We start from the raw sequence: 17,763 nt of genomic DNA, 5'->3' as shown, positions 1-17,763 counted from the left end.
TCTCTGCTAGGCCTCGGTGAGTTTCATTTTGCTACATCATTATTCCCGCTTTACAATTTCCGCTGAGTATATAAATGTGCGTAGAACAGAAAAGCTTATAGTGTCGGTTAAAGGCGATTAAAATCCAGAATACGCATCGTAAAATTCAAGATTTAATTATCAAATTTTATAAACATAATATAAAGGCAATTACATTTTAAATAACAAAAAACAAGCTTTTAAGGATGTTTTGTATGTACAATCCCAGCAAAAAGTAGCTGAAAATCAATATTGACAAATATATCCATTTTTGGTGTATTTTGAGTAAGAAATTGTTTGAAATATTACAATTTGATCTTAGCTATAGTGCAGGGATGTATTTTTTAATATTTATTGCGTTTTTACTGAAATATTCCGAATTTTGTGAATCGAAATGATTAACTTTTGACAGAAAATTTCGCCTTGTGACAGATACATGGCTAACTTGATTGAATTATATTTAATATCTTTTTAACCAGTTAGTACTTGTATAATATTATTTAATCAAAAAACTTTTTGCAAATTTTAAACAAATTCTGAATATTATTTCCATGTGTTTTTATCATTTGAATCGACGTGGTTATACGTTTCCCATAAGAACACATGTTAATTCGGTGCAAATTAAAAACCTTATAACTTGTGAACGCTTTAATGAATCGATTTAAAAATTGTGCTGAAGATTCTAAACATATGTAAGGACATTCTAGGTACAATTTTCATTAAATTCTCAATATTTTGAAAATAGGTACAAAACATCCTTAATTACTTCAATGATGATAATCGATACATCGAATCTAACGAAGGAATATTACCACACTGTTATTCCTGTCTCACTCATATGCGATTACCCACGGATCTCTCATCTTAGATTTTATCTCTATACGCAACTCGCCGAATAAACTTTCTAAAATATTTCCTTACCACTGCTTTACGATTGTTCTCCTTTTTGAAAAAAAAAAAGAACAAAAGAAGAAAGAAGACATCCGTTGATTATAATTCGACGACAAATTTCACGGAAGAACGGATAGACATTCTCCGGGTCCCATCAAGTCGAAATTTCGGCGACGTATAATTTGACGAAGGCGAAACCCGACGAGCGTGACAGTGTGCTTAATCGGGTTTGCTTATTTCCGCCGGTGCAATTATATGGCAGCGCGCGCGCGCACTATCCCTCTGCGCGCATAAGGGCTTATTTTATTCCTATTAGGGTAAAACGGGTAGCCGGGGACGGGAACGGAACACATACTACCGTGTACCCACAATTACGTGAAATTAATTTGGGCCCCATTAGCGGTCGGCCGGGGCACTAACGATTTTCCCCAGCGGCGGACACGGTCGGACGAAGCGGCCTCTCTCGTGACCACACACATACACACACACACACACACACACACACACACACACACACACACATATATATATATATACAATATACTTTTACCATAATAGTGCACCTTCCTTCGCGAAATACACGTCGTGCGTGAAAAGAACTTATGGAAATTCTTAATCGCACCTCGGCATCGTTAAGCTACGATTTCCACCGCGATATACTAAAGTTCTACCACCACCGCTTATGCGACTCGTCGTCGCAATTAAGGATGCAAGAGTATGTAATTATTTCCATTAAGGAGCCATAAATTGCTCTTGCTTTTTGATACTGTGTGTTTGATACTGAAAAAAATATCCATCTCTTTGCAGATTCCTTCTATCTCTGTATCAGCGAGTTGCTATGTATTTTTTTTATAAGGTCGTGGATAAAAAATTAAATCAGAAGCCAATTATATATAATTGGAATAAACGTCTTTTGTTATGGAAGATTTAATTGATTTATGTAAAGATTAATGTTACAAGATTAATGTTATATTGTGTAATTCCTAAAATAGCTAACCTTGGCCACGCAAAGGTCTCTCGATATAATCACAACTATATATATATATATATAATTGTGAGGAAACTCGTTCAACGAAAAGATCCTAAACGGTCAACGATATTATGCGTGTGATAATAATAGTTATTACACTGTTTTATCTCGAAGGGAATTTTACTCGAAAATAACGAGTGTACTAAATGCAAAATTATAACAGTATAACGCGTTCATGAACAGGACATGTGCAACTTTGTATAATTGCAAGTTGCACTGACGAGCGGATGCGCTAATAAGAAAAGAGTCGGTAGGAAATCACAGTTTTAGTATTCTCCTTTTTTTCGCGAATTTGTTCCGTTATGGCTCCACACGTGGAACGCTCGCTTTCCGAACCGATGGAAACCGAAGAAGAAAGGAAGGAGGGTCGAGAGAGAGGATGTGGTTAACCCGACAGTTAAATCGAACTTTTGCCAGGCTTCTCCTGCGCATCCTGAAACGCGCGCGGTAACAAAAGAGAATTGTGTCTGTCCAGTCTCCTGAGAGTACCGTCATCCTGTTCCTGTTCTTTGGTCTCTATCATTCTGCAACTTTGTTTCTTCGATTGTTCGAAAATCGTTTGCAATGTATCTTCGAGCTACGCAGAGAAGCGGAGAGAGAAGCAGAGAGAGAGAGAGAGAGAGAGAGAGAGAGAGAGAGAGAGAGAGAGAGAGAGAGAACATGTGAATTTGCTGCGGAAAGGCTTTGAATGATCTGAGAATGTGTCATGTCACAACTAAAAAATTTCTCGAAAATGATAGGAAAAAACAGACTGAAGCATTTTGATTCAAAACTTGATGGAATATGTAAAATATAAAGAAAAAGATAGTACGAAAAAGAGAGACTTTGGAACAAACTAGGGATACATGCATATATTTATCTTGTGAATAGTTTACAAGTCTCGAAAATTCTTAAAACTGAATTAAAAAAATAATGAACGAAAAAATTGAAGTACTTAAAATGTAATAAACAAAAATTTGAAACTTCTCAGACGTTCCGCCTCTCGACTGGACTTTCTTGAGTAAAAAATATGGGCGTTGATATTAGATAATCAGGAATAAAATTGTAATGGATCAAGGAAAGAGAAATAAATCAGTGGGTCTCGAGTGAAATAATTATTTCAGACGGAAATGTCCGTCTTCCTCATTTTTTCATAATAAAGAAATTAGCAAAATATTACAACGCGGTCGATAAACTATGCGGACGAAATATATTCGTCCGACGCGTAATTCGTGCATGAATAAATATAAAATTGATCGGATCGAGCGATCACACGTGATTCCAATTACGCAGGGAGAAAGGGGCGAGGAAGGGGAAGATGTCCGCATGATATTAAAAGGCCGGTTATGTTCGTTCAAAAAAATGACCGCGGTCTCGGACCTCATTATTATCACCATTTTTGATAAAATGCAAATAACGAGCGAGGGAATTAAAGCGCGCTCGTTCCGCAAAAATAAAGTTATTATTTTCGTAGACACTGTTTCTCTCTCAGCTTCTCTCTTTCTCCCTCCCTCTCTCTCTCTCTCTCTCTCTGTCTTGCGCACGCGCGCGCCGAAAAATGAAAGAAAACGAAAAGATGAGCAAGAACGTATAATGTGTCGAAAAGGCACCTGCCTCTTTCTCGAGGCTCGTTATCTTTCTCCATCGCAGGAGCGGTCGCAAGAAAAGAAGCAGCTAGACGCGACGGCCGATCTTATCTCGCGTCCCGAGACCAGCGAACCACTTATATCGTTAATTGCTCCCACTTCCGGCCTGCCGTCTCCTCCTCTCTCTCTCTCTCCCCTTTTGTTTCTTGTAAGTAACGTGCGCGTGTAAAGAGCACGCAGTTATGCCTCGGGGCAAGTTTTGCGAACGCTTGCGTTGCAGCGGTAACTTTATGCCCTTTTAAGCGATCTCGCCCAGAAGGCGCAAACATAGCGCTTAAACGGCCGACACATCAGTGTCAAGCTGCGCTTTATTTAGTGGTGCGTAAACGTGAGCCTTTAATTTAATTTGCCCGCCCGTGAAAAACGGTAGACTTAAAAAATTTTGCTTTCGACGGACTTATGCGATCCCTTCGATGTATTAAATCAAACAAAAATTTGGCGCGACATATTGCATAAATAATTAGGCGACAGAATATTATTTATGTTAACAATATAACTTTGCGGTATTATTAATGCCATTATGCAGCGGATTACGCGTAATAATGTGATTGCCGTTAATTATACAATATCGTATCGCTGACATAAATTTTGCGAATGACATGTGACAGAATATAAAATGAGTTTTATGAATGACAAGTGGTGATAACATGCGCATTATACAGCATATAATTATGTGTATACTGTTTTAAACATTATTCGTCCAATCAACAGAGATCATAGCGCGTAATAACATTGGATCACGACAAGGAAATTGGCAATTTTACTGACGTATCTTATTGTTGAGCGTGAGAATAAGAAATAAAAACTCAATTATCTAACTTGATTATTATCGCTCGTCTAATTATATTTTTTTTACACCTTCTTATTTACTTCTATACTAAAAAAGAAAACAGTGATTCTTTTGTATATATATATATATATATATATATATATATATATATATATAATATTATATCACTGTTTTCTGTCTTATTATAGAAGTAAATAAGTGTGTAAAAAAATATATATATATATTATATATAATATTATATAATATATAATATAAATATTAAGTAAATATTATATATATATATATATATATATATATATATATATATATTAGGTGTATAATTTAAGTTTCCGCCGCTCACAATTAAATGGCTCCAGCTGCAAATGTAGTGAAGTTAGTTTGTCTATAAAACTGAGTGCGCAAAGATTCATTTTTTGTGAAAGAGATATTTTTTGAATCGATTTTAAAATAAAACGTGATAAGTTATTTTTTCGACATATACTTTCACTGCTTTAATTTAAATAAAACTGCAGCTGAAACTCATCGATTGATTTCTGAAAACAGTCACGGCTGATCGCTACCAACAATAATTATTATTACTGATTAAATGATGAATTGATGTGAAAACGGCCAATAATCGATTCTTTTGCATGACAATGCACGACCTCATGTTGCAAGAATCTTAAAAGAAACACTATTGGAGCTCGAATATGAAGTTCTCTCGCACCCGCCTATTTTCCAGACTTGGACCCATTATTACCGGGATTATTATGGGATTATTACCGGGATTATTTATGGGATTATTACCTTTTCTTATCAATGCAAAGGTGCTCGCCGATACACACTTCTCCAATTACGAAGGAGTCCAAAAATGTATCGATCAATGGATTGCTTAAAAAAACAAATCATTCTATCGTCGCGGAATCTAACTTTTGCAAAAAAGATGGGAAAAAGTCATAGAATACAAAAGATTATATTTTGATTAATATATTAATTCATTTTCTTATTGAAATAAGGGATCATTCCCTGGCCACAAGAGCGAGTGTGTCGGTCAAGTTGCCTATGTTTAATTTGTGATCCACGTACGCGATTCCGACCGTTCGCCGTCGCCATTTTCGTGTTTCGTTTTCGCGAGAGCCTAGTATTTTGATTTTGATGAGTCTCGGGCGACTGGAGCCAAACGACCGAGGCACCAAGAATGATCGTAAATCGATAGGGGACTCTTCATCCCTCTGGGATTCGGGGTGTCGCGAAACACGTATACACTGAGAAAAAAATCTGATTGCATTAATTAGAATTCTGGTAGATTCAACCATTATGTCTATTGGAAAATGGACAAATCAGAATTCTTGTAGGAATGATAGAAACCAGATGAATCTGATTAATTTCTTCCTGTTAAATTTACCAAATTTTCTGGTTAATAATACTAAACTCGCCACCACCAAGTCGTCTAAAATTTTTTCCATCTAATCTCAAAAGTCTGTTTAATATTTTGAATTCCAACAAGATTATTGGATAAATTCAATTCAGATTATTGAATAAATTATTTTAAGTTCAGTTTGTTAGAAATTAAACTGATAAGCAGTGATGCAAGAAGAAGATGCAGCTCAAACACACACAATCAGAGAGAGTCCTCTTTCTGACACTACTGCTCGTAAGAAAAAAAAATATACTTTGGATTTAATGTTAATACTAGTTCTTTATATACATTTCAAATATTAAAATGGCAAATATTAAATACGAGTTAAGTTAATAGTAGCTCACCGCTTAATGGCAAGCAAAGAAATTAATGTAACAAGAAATGTTATAGATTCAACCAGAAAATACTAACCAAATCCTTATAATAAAATCTATTAAACGTTCTAGTTATAAAAAATCGAGTCTTATCATGATAACTAGAAATTCGTGTTTGATTTAACCAAAATGCCTTCAATCATATACGTCATGTTGGTACAATCGATTTTTCTCGGTGTAGAAATCGGCTCTCGAAACCGCGTAAAACATCCCCGTAATCAATCTTCGTGCTATTTTCATGTGATAATTAGCGTGTGTGTGAGTTACGTATTTCGTGAATTTGCGAGTAAGAGTATCTTTCCGTCTTTGTCGCGCTTATTACATTATGATTCGTGATATTTGTCGTATGTGTGAGTGTGTCGCGATGCACAGTAAATTATGGCAAAATACGAAACTGCCGAATTTCGAAAGATTCGCGTATGTTAGGAAATCGAAAAGTAAAATGAGAGCGGTATAAGCAGCGTCCGACGGCTATCGATTATCGATCGCATTGTCCGTGTTCGTCGCAAGCGAGTCCTCTCGTCTTCGCGATGATCACCGCCGCCGAATTGTTTTTAATTCCGCGAAAATTATTCCCTTTAATTGTTAATATTTTGTTCACTTTAAATATTTTATATTTTATGTGATTATTATTTTTCTTTATTTTGTTAATTCCTTTACTTTTTTCTTTCTTTGAATAAATTTATTATCTTTCATTATAATACGTTCGCGTAAATTATTTGAGTATCGGCCTTGTTCGTGATTGTTAAATTCTCGTCGTCGAATTCTCCATTTTCGTGAAACCTCGTATAAAATAACTATAACACCCTTTTCCACAGACCCTGCTCCTTTATCGTTAAGCGAGCTAATCGGCCCGTGGCGAATAAGGCAAGCATTTGTCGCGTTATTTTGGCGTTTAGCGAATTGATGCGTGAAAGACCGTATCTGGCGCTCACTTTTCAAATTTCGATACGACCTTCGCTTCGCCGCGGCTCGCGTAGAACACCTTCCATCTCTGTTCCTTCGAGCGCGAGTATTCTTTTCGTTTCTTGTATTTTTGACGACGTTCCGCTCCCTCTCATCCTCTTCATCATCCCGAGGATTTCGAAATAATTATGTCACAATATATATATGATTTCTCATTAAGAATCACTTGTAACACTAATTTAACTTGTATATAAATTACATACCTTTTAATTAAGCAAATCTTTTTTAAATGAAATTCTGTTCACCTAAATTATATTCTACAAATTTATGAACCAATTAACAAGCTAAATTTTTCCCAAAACTAAACATTTAAAGTTTCTAGATTTTATCAAAGATATAATAATGTATTGCGTAATGGTGTACAAGATTGAAATATTTGATTTTATATACTGAAAGTATTATGATAATTACACGCATGATGATTGTACATGTCGTGCCTCGATACGCAAGTCGTGCGTTAAAATTACATAGTAGAAACATTCTTCGCAATATGTCGCATTTCTTCGTTTTTTTTTTCATTTTTTCACGACGCTATAAGAAGAGAGAGAAAGGGAGCGAGAGAAAGATTTATCGAAGAAGATTAAGACGAAACCAGTCCGTCGACTCGCGGAACAGGAAAGTGAATGTGGAAAAGAGAAAAGAGGGGAAAGAGGGTGATCGGGCATAATCAGCGCGAGCATGCAAATGCTCGTGGCCTTCGATCAACAAAGCTTCGCTGCGTGTATTTCTTTCACGCAGTATATCACGAAGTTCGCTTGATAAAGCAATTATTTAATGACAAACTTGGAGAGAAATTAAAGCCTTCTGCGGATCTGCGCGCACCTTTTTTTCTTAATAAAATTTTATTTCTTAATAAAATTTTATTTCTTTACACTTTATTTCTTTGAAATTATCTGAGACTATCTTTCAAGCATAATTTTCCTATTAAAATATTGATAGACGACGAATTAAATTAGCCGCAGACAAAAATTTCGCGGACAAGCATTAAATTGATATCATATGCGCAATTTATTATTAATCGACCATCTTATTTGTGCAATCAATTTCAAGGGGGACATTACGCAGGTGCGTTAACGGGGCTGATATAATCGACGGTACTCCGTCATTATTCTGTATCGTATTATCGATGCTCGTCAATGTGCCACACGAGCGAGATTTGTCGCTCGCATGGTTGCCCCTCACGGCGACAAATCATCATCGACGTGGACCGGATCGTTTCAATACTAATAGCGTCATTTTAACGAACGCACTTCTGGGCCGTAAAACTCACATCGATCAATCGCTCGATAAACGGATCCGTTTTCTTTTCTGACATCAACATTGTTTTTAAAATAAGGATTCGTAGGAGCCACGTGTTTGACGTTATCTACTATTTACGGTCCATTATTTTAATCTATAACGATCTTTGAATTAATTCGGATTGTAATTAATTCAACCGATTATTTTATCACCAGCTTCTTGAGAATGATTTGTTTCTTTATCGGTTAAATCTATGAGGTGATAAATTAATTCATGGAATAAATTAAGAAAAAAACATATATGAAAGTGTGCGTGAATAGAAATATTTATTCTGTTATTTTGAAATTTAAAATCTCTCTTCTTTTTAACTAATTTTTAAGTCTCGAAACATTGCTTGTTTTTGTTTTGTATCTTTAACGGATCAATAATAAATAAAAATAATAATAAATAATAACAAATAATAATAAATAAAAGAGAGAAAACTTACTTACTCTTAGGAATATTTATAATACATCTTCTTGAGATATGTCCATCCAAATTGTTCGAAAAACTTTTTCACAATATATTATTAATAACAATAATTTAACATATAAAGTTATGTCTATTATTATTCTCACTACCTTCGAGATGTCTTAACTCCAACTCAAGTTATTATAATTCCCTACACAGATGCTTAGAATGAATCTTATTGATGAATCATTTTGCTTCTTAGATTCACTCGCAGCCAAAGAGGGAACGAATAGACGAAATAATATTATTTTCTGCTTTTTATTAATAGAATAAATAATGATAATTATATACTAGAAACCTTCCTTGGTTAAAAAGAAATTAATGTGCAAAAGATGGTATCAAACTATGTTATAATTATGGAGAATACGCGTTACAATCAATCCAAGCTCGAAACGCAAGCTCCCTCCGTCTTTTGCCAACCGTAGGTTAAAAATCGTGAGAAGACTAAAATGGTAAACGATTGGTGAGCGATCATTTAGTTCTCTAATCGTTCAAAATTTGTCGGCGTTAAGAACGCATCGTTTCAAGTACAAATATCCTAGAGATAACAATCGGGAACGATCCGGACACCGACACATTGTAATTCGCGCAAGTGGCGCGTATCTGATCCGGTCGAGTAATGAATTATCGGCGCAGCCGATCGAATGTTTAGCCAACAACCTCCCTTCCGCGTCGTAATTTTCGTAAAACGCGTCGCGTTTGCTTGCACACGTATGCGTGTCGACGGCCGATTGGCTCCGAGCACATGTCGGGTCAAATTTAAATATTGTAATTAGAACGAGAGCGTAATCGCGATAAGCGAGATCGAGATGAGAGAGACTCTTTACCGGCGTTTCGGTGGGCGAGCTCGAAGCGCAAGCATATGGCTAGTCAATTACCGGCGCAAAACTCCGAAAACACGAACGATCACATGGGCAAGCACGACAGGCTTTATCTGCGATCACGATTCCGCGGCCATTTTCGGTAGTCCGTTGAAAAAGTCGGACTGAAAACGTTGTGTTGTGTTTGTCCTTCAAGTGTAACGTACCTTCCGGAACACCTTAATGCATAATGTACAATTATGGAACTTGCAGAAAGAGTGGTAATCTGCACAGTAAAAAATTTTGTGTTAAATTTAACATATTTCACATGTCCCAATTTATCCACTCTAATTTTAATGTTAATTTAACAGAAGGCAAGTATGTAAATAAATAACACAAGCAATATGTTTAAAAATTAACACAAAAGTGTAACACTTAAACTTTATCTGGAAATAAAGTTTAAATTAACATATTTATAATGTTAAATTTAATTAAAAGAGAATGTTATTCTTACATTTTTATAATAAATAACCAGAGATATGTCGATCTAACATATGGAAATTGTTATAGAGAGAAAAATAACACAACTTATCTGTTCATTTTAATATATAACATATTTCATCAAAAATTCGTGCATTTACATATTTATTGTGTTGTTTTAACTCTTAGAAATGGTGAATATTAACTCAACGCAGAAATGTCAAAATAATGCGACGATAATATGTTACATTAACATAAGAGTATGTTAAAAATTTAACACGAGAAAATTTTAACAGAAATACAAAATGTTTTTTACAGTGTGGATTGCTTCTTTATTTTAAACAAAATAGTTTTAATTTGAAATATAATTATTCATTATTAATTAAGAATCTTTCAGACGCTGCAGAAGCAGATATAATACTGTGATTCTGAAGACTATTTTTATGGTAATAATATCGATATAGAGTATATTATATAATGATGAAATAATTCCAGACATGCAGCATTCTTTTATTCGAGACAAATAATATGTGCGGATGCGATAAAATAATGGACCCGATTGTGCGCATTCGATCTGAATCGGTTTTTTATGGTTGACATAAAAAACAGATTTAATTCGATACGCTGCCTATCAGTACACAGCGTGCGCACGTTCTCATACGTGAATCTAAAGTCTCCAGCGGCGGTAAATTGATAAAGTGGGTGACAAGTCGTTAAATCACCTGCAGGAACGGTCATCGAGATGCGATTGCATGTGCAGTCGCAGTTTAGCGTGTGCGCAACCATCTCGGAACAGAACAGCTATCAAGAGCGAGCGAGGAAAGAAATGATGGAACTGTCAGATTTTGTGGGAAGATGACATGGGAAATGAAAACATTAAAAATATATAATTATATTTTACACTTGAATGTGATGTAATTACATTAATTTATACCTTAATTATTGAAAATTCTATCATTCAAGTTAGACTGTACAAAATTCAAGATGAAACAATATTCGTGAAAAAATATCGTATTAGTATTGAAAATTTTCGAAAATTTCTTGTCTTGGTCTTGAGTAAATCTTTATAGCAAAAATCTCATCTTGTATTACCTTGTCTTGATTTATTAACAATCTCATCTTGTATTACCTTGTCTTGATTTATTAACCATTTTTATCTAATATTGAACAATTGTTCAAAATAATATTTAGCATAATCTTTATAATATACCTGACAAGCAAAGAATCGCATACATATGCTGCATGCAAAATTTGTACAACTGAATCATTGTGCAAGATTTTAAATTGTATATTTTATTTATTTTATTGTTTTTAAATTTGTTAGAATAGAAATTTTTATTTATTAAATGAAATTAGTAAATAAAATTTTCAAGTTCGTATGATATAATGATGTCTTCTCATTTAGTTTACAAATATACATATTTTAGTTTTTTTTTAAAATCGGTAGTCTTGACAAAATCAATAATCGTATATTGTCTTGATAACTAATTAAAAATTGTATCTTAATCTTGCCTCTTTCGAGATGAAACAAAATAATATCAAGATTAATCTTGATGATATCTCGTTTAAACCTAAATCTAGTAGTATATGATTCACGATTTAGTTAAATAAAATTACTAACAAAGTATACGCATTGTTCCTTTGTATAGAAACAGAAAGAAAAAAACCAGAGTAAATATATGTACTATGTGATCGAATTAATTCTTCAATTTTTTAGTAAATTTCTTTCTTTCTTATGGAACACGGTTACTTTATTTTCGCGGCACATTTTCCGCACACTGTTTTCTATTCAAGGCGTGGAAAAAGAAAAGCACCGAAGAAACGAAAGAATGAAATTTTACATTTACAAGACATACGGAAAGCCGACACGTATATTCCCATGAAAACAGAAATTGGGCGTTATGTGAGAATGCGATCGAAATTGGATGAGAACCACTGAGAATTGTTTCACTCGGTATCCTTCCTACACAGACGTCGCAATTGGTACGGTAAATCTCTAAATTGTACCTACCATATTCCTGAGCAACTCTCCTCTGGCAACTTACACTAATTCTGACGCCAACCGCGCACTTTCTCTTTTATCGTACGTTCTCAACGAATTCAGATCGCAATCAAATCACCAGAGTCACGCGTAAAAAAAGCGGAAGTTCCGGCGAAACCCGGGGGAACGATTGCGCAGATTAGGCACGTGAATCTCTCGACGGTAGCGAATTTAAACCGCAGAATATTCAATGTTATAGTCTTTCTTTTTATAATTGAAATATTTCCCTTCCCTTTTTTTCTTTTATTATATAGAAATCTTAATAATTATAATAATAGAAAGATTTTGTATTATGTGTGTGTGTATGTGTAGAGTCTCGAAATCCTCAAAATATTATAGCAAATAAGTTCTCAAAATATTAAATAAAAAATTTGTGAGTTTTTATTCTACCCAGTAATTTTTTAGATAGAAAGGATCTTAATCATAAACTACAGTTGCCTAGTTGTAAATTGCATCTGCGCTAGTATTAATATATGTATAATGTGAGTTTTTTAAATGTATTCTGATTTAAATGTATTCAATTGAAACTTTAAATTTTTATATCTCAAAAACTATTGTTTGGATAAAAAATCATAAACATTTTTATAATACTTGACTTTTCGAGAAATTTTTTGTTATAATCCTTAGTAATAGTACGTATTTATTTAAAAAACATTTTACAAATGTTTCTTCGAAACGTTTTTAATTGTTTTATATACGTTTAAGAAATGTGTATAAAAATACGTGTATAAAAAAACATATAGAACGAACGTGTGCTACCTAGGATATTTTAATTCACGATTTTCGAAATCTTGTTACATGCATATATTTATATGTTTTTATTATTGATTTCGATAAGACATCAATTTGAAAAGTAATTTAAAAAATCTGCTATTAAAATATATAAAATGTTGCAAAAACTTCTTCTTTTAAAATAATATTCTGTAACCAATTAATTTCTTCAGTTCATCATTTTTTGAATTTCCAATTCTCTCCATCATTTTTGCAACTAAGCCTCAAATTAAAATTCTATTAAGTAAATTTAAATTTTATTTAAATTAATTTAAAAGATATTAAATAGTTTTCTTAATCTTTTAATTTGACAAAAGCTTATCTTTTTCGCTTATAACTTGAAAATTGGTATCTTGATATTTTTAGTGATCTGCAAATTAATTAGAGAATCTATTAAAATAACATCAGATAATTTTGAAATATTTGTAAATGCACCAACATATATTTTTCTTTCTTACACTCTTCAATATTTAAATATAACTAAGACATTAAAACAGAACCTCTTCAGATTGTGTATTGCTAATAATAAGAATCTGTCATTAGTTAGCTCATGGCCAATACATGTATTAATTTATTAACAATACAAGAATAGCAAAGCTCTTTGCCTATGAAAAAAAAAATCTTAAAGTTTGACATCGATTTCTGCATTTTTTATGAAAAAGAAAGGCATTATTGCTATCATGTGAATTAAGAAACAATTACCATTATTTTGTGAGATGACTACGCATCGAAGATTATTTATCGAAACGGCTTTCGAATCGTCAGGTTAATGCGATCCGCGGTCGACGTTTCAAAAGAACGGCCAATGAAAAGCGTATCGGGACGAAAGTGGCGTTCGCAAGGACAATTGTGAAATTTCGGCCAGTCGAGAGAATTGACGCAGGAAAATGATTTCTCCCGTCCGGAACAATTGCTACCATTCCCAGGTGGGGACGACGATGACTCGAACACGTTACTGTCGAGCGACGATGGGAAGCGGATTCTGGGAAATCGAAGCGCCGAAGAGGCAGCCAAAGACTAGGACCCACGATGATGGATGAAGAATCATTTAAGGAAGGTAAGAACTATCGTGCGGGAAGGAACTATTAATTATGACAAAAGGGACCGCGGTTCTTCGCATCGGGCGCATAAGCGGCGAGCCCGAAAAGGAGCGAGCGATTAGTTACTTTAACCAAATTATCTCGCGGACAATGGCCCCAACAGGTGAGAAGTCTTCTTTTGCTTCGTGTTTCTGCTCCGGAAGAAGAGGATCGTTGCCCTCGCAACACGCTGATTGGCGAAAAGAGAATGCGGATAAATCTTAGACCTGATCTTGCGAATCTTCAAGCTGAACTAAAATAACCGCATAGTCGAAAAAGAATCCCGATATTTATAGAGATAACAATTTTTGTTATTTCATTTATATTTTACAGTATTTTGTTGAAATAAAATAATTTCACATTATATCTTACAATCAGACATATATAATTGCTAAACTCATATATAATTGCTAAACTCTCACTGTTACTCGTCTCTTACTTGCTCCGAAAAATCAATCCATCAACATCTCGCTTTCGTCCTTTTCATTCCAATATATTTCAGTTTCCGAAAATCAATCACCGAAAACGCGTTCGTCGAGCATCTCGCCAAGAGGCGCGCAATAATACTTCGCGCGCAATTACGTCAATAGCATCAAACTTGGTAGCTAAATTGGACGTGCACGCATACAGAGACATACGAGCGGAGTAACGGCCGGTTATCCAATACTCAGGACACTGTGACGGTGATGGTTTCAGGTCGTCGTTTCCATTGTGCCCCGAGTGGACAAGATGATCGTCGCTCATTTGTTTCCTGGCGGGGCGGCAGCAACAGCAGCAGCCAGCATCAGCATCAGCAGCAGCCACAACAACAACGCGACGAACGACCAGTGCGGCTGACAAGACTGCCTGTAATTTCGTACGTCAGCGCCGAATATTAATTCGAATTCCTACCTCTGGTCTGCCGTGACCAGACCAGGTGAGTAGGAGATACACGAAGGAAAAGTGAGGGAGAAGGGAGAGGATAGTTTTTGTCCGGTAAATGAAATATCTTCAGTAGCTGGGCGTCCCGCGGCGATCGAGTTCGCTTCCATCAGCTTTTGTACCCGACGACTTGGATTCTTCGGCGACTCCCCGTAGCGGATAAGTGGAATCATTTCAATGATCGTCTACGAAGATCGAGATGGCCGGAGTCCTACGGGCAGTTAATACAGTGCTCTCGAATCGCACCTGAGCGAAACCGGATCGGGTCGGTCCTTTCTCTCATGACTGCATCAAACAAGTACTTCATAGAAACATGGTAAGTTTCCTACGGATATTAACCAATTGGATTGGTGCACTATTCGCATAAAAATAAGTCCAAAATAAACCATTATATATATAAATAAAAAAACATATAAGTCATATTAATGCTCTGTTGAGATGTAAAAAAATTCAAAGACATCATGTGTATTGCAATACATGTAATTGAAAATTACGAAAGAAATTTTATAAAGAAAGCTCATGGAACTATTTGGTACAGAGAAGACTAATTAGCAAACATGGTAAATCTTATGAAGATAGATGAAATTTATGTTAAGATTTTTGATACTGTATATATGTATATATCATCCTCTCTTCACGTTAAACGAAATTTAACGAAATTTAGCGCAGCTGATGATGATTGGAAATTAAATACCAATCGTTCGACACAATAATCTACCGCTAATTGACGGGATTTACATTCTTAACAGATGCACCATACACTTTTTTTTGTTTCGTTAAGAATCGCGGAACCGTGAATTAATCGCTTATCAGCAGGAATACATTTGCTCGATAAAAATGTGCCAACAACTGCATCAATCACACTTAATTTTATACGATGGCAGTATCAATTTTAGAGACTGCGACCAGCAATTATTTGAGAAAAACTCCAAAAACTTTTAGAATTTTTAAATTAATTTTACACTAATTTTTTTAAATAAATAATAAATAATTTTTTAATAAATAATAGAATAAAACGTAATAATACTTCTTTTGCTTAAATGAATATAAAATACACTTATGATGAACAGATTTATTAGTAATTTAAATTTACAAAAATTTATTAATATTACCTAGAGTATTTTTGCATTAAAAAAATGCGTCCTACATAAAATATATCTCGCAAATACACATAATGTTTTTGAATTTTTTCACATCCCAATGGAATATTAATATTATAAAATAGAATATTAATATTATCCAATAAAAGAACATTTGTGCACGGTTTCAGTTATATTTTATATGTTATATATTTATATTTTATATGTTTCTTCAGAAATACAGAGCATATAGACATGTATATAAACATAATAACAATTATTTTTAGAATTAAAAATAATTATATAAATCTGCAAAATTTTAAGTTTGGTTAAATACGGAAAGCAAAGTAGATGAATCTGATAGATTTTTTGACACTAAAAATGAATCTGGCCGCAGAATTTCCCCAGCACGTCAGGCTTTTGAGTAATTTATGATTAAATAATCCAAAAATGGCTATTTAAATTTAATGAATTTATTATGAAGGAACCTAATTTTTTGTAATATTTCTGCCAATGGCATCGTATAACATTCGTCTTCATTTTTCAAATCCGCTTTTAATTGCTGTCGCACGATTATTTTACGCTAAGATATTATTAGGATATTTACAAGTTATTATTGGTCATGCATAGTAATCCAAGAAGCCATTCCAATTCAACCGTGTTACCTCTTTGTTTATTACGAATCAACATTTGAATAAAAACATAAATTTTTAATACCTGTCATTTCTTGAAATTAAAAATGGTGCATCCAATATGGCGGACAGGATCACAATAAAAAGGTATAAAATTTAGAAAAATTTATCAAAATGTGTAAAAACTGTACTGGATATATTTTTACAGGACTTTTTTGGACAATCGAATCTGATATATGTAAACTTTTTCAAATTTTAAAATGGTGCATTTGCTATATATATATGTCAATGTATATAAATTTTTTTTACCATAAATTTTCTTATAACTTGATACTCGTATATCTCTCGTATTTTTCCTGATGCATCCTTCTACATCATATTATATCATTCTACTCTATTTTACATACGCTAAATTCTAGATCATTTTATAAATGACTTTTGAGTACAGCAAATATTTTTCAGAAATCTAATATAAATCTCTTCTATCACATGCAAATTGAATTTTTGTATAATATTTTACGTAATATTTTTCTATAATATTTTTTCCGCGAGAATATTAGGGATAGAACAGATAAAGAACGTGTCGAAAAAAGCTTGAAGGGTCGATACCCTCAAAGTCGGCAATCGTAGAACGAACAAGTCGATCGCGGCAAATATCAGAAGAGTTGGAGCATTCTCCCGAAGTATCCTAGCCGCGCCAAAAGGAAAGACAGCAGCATAATTAAGGCGCTACATAGTAAACGCCGATCTCTGTGTGCGCATATTGTGCGCGTATCGGGTCGAGTACATAACTCTGTGACACATATTGATGATGGTAGCACTGCCATCTTTTAATATTCTCTTTGATACTCTCGCCTCATCTCTTTGTTTCCTGCTGACGCGCACGGTGGCAGATAAGAATCTTGCCATGCGCAAAATTTGATGGGATCACAAAATTGATGCCTATATAAAAGTCAATGAATTTTGTAAAGTAATCTGAGGAAAAAATATTACGATTATTTATTATTAAAAATTTTTCAAATTCTTATTTATTTTTATTAACGAACAATTGAAAGCATGTAAAAATTGGATTAGAAATTATTCTTATAAGCTTCTCGTAAGTTGCTGATATTATAAAC

Source organism: Camponotus floridanus, unplaced genomic scaffold, assembly GCF_003227725.1.
Source record: "Camponotus floridanus strain SB8 unplaced genomic scaffold, Cflo_v7.5 scaffold201, whole genome shotgun sequence".
In the NCBI taxonomy this organism is placed as follows: domain Eukaryota; kingdom Metazoa; phylum Arthropoda; class Insecta; order Hymenoptera; family Formicidae; genus Camponotus; species Camponotus floridanus.
This window is presented reverse-complemented; position numbering follows the sequence as displayed.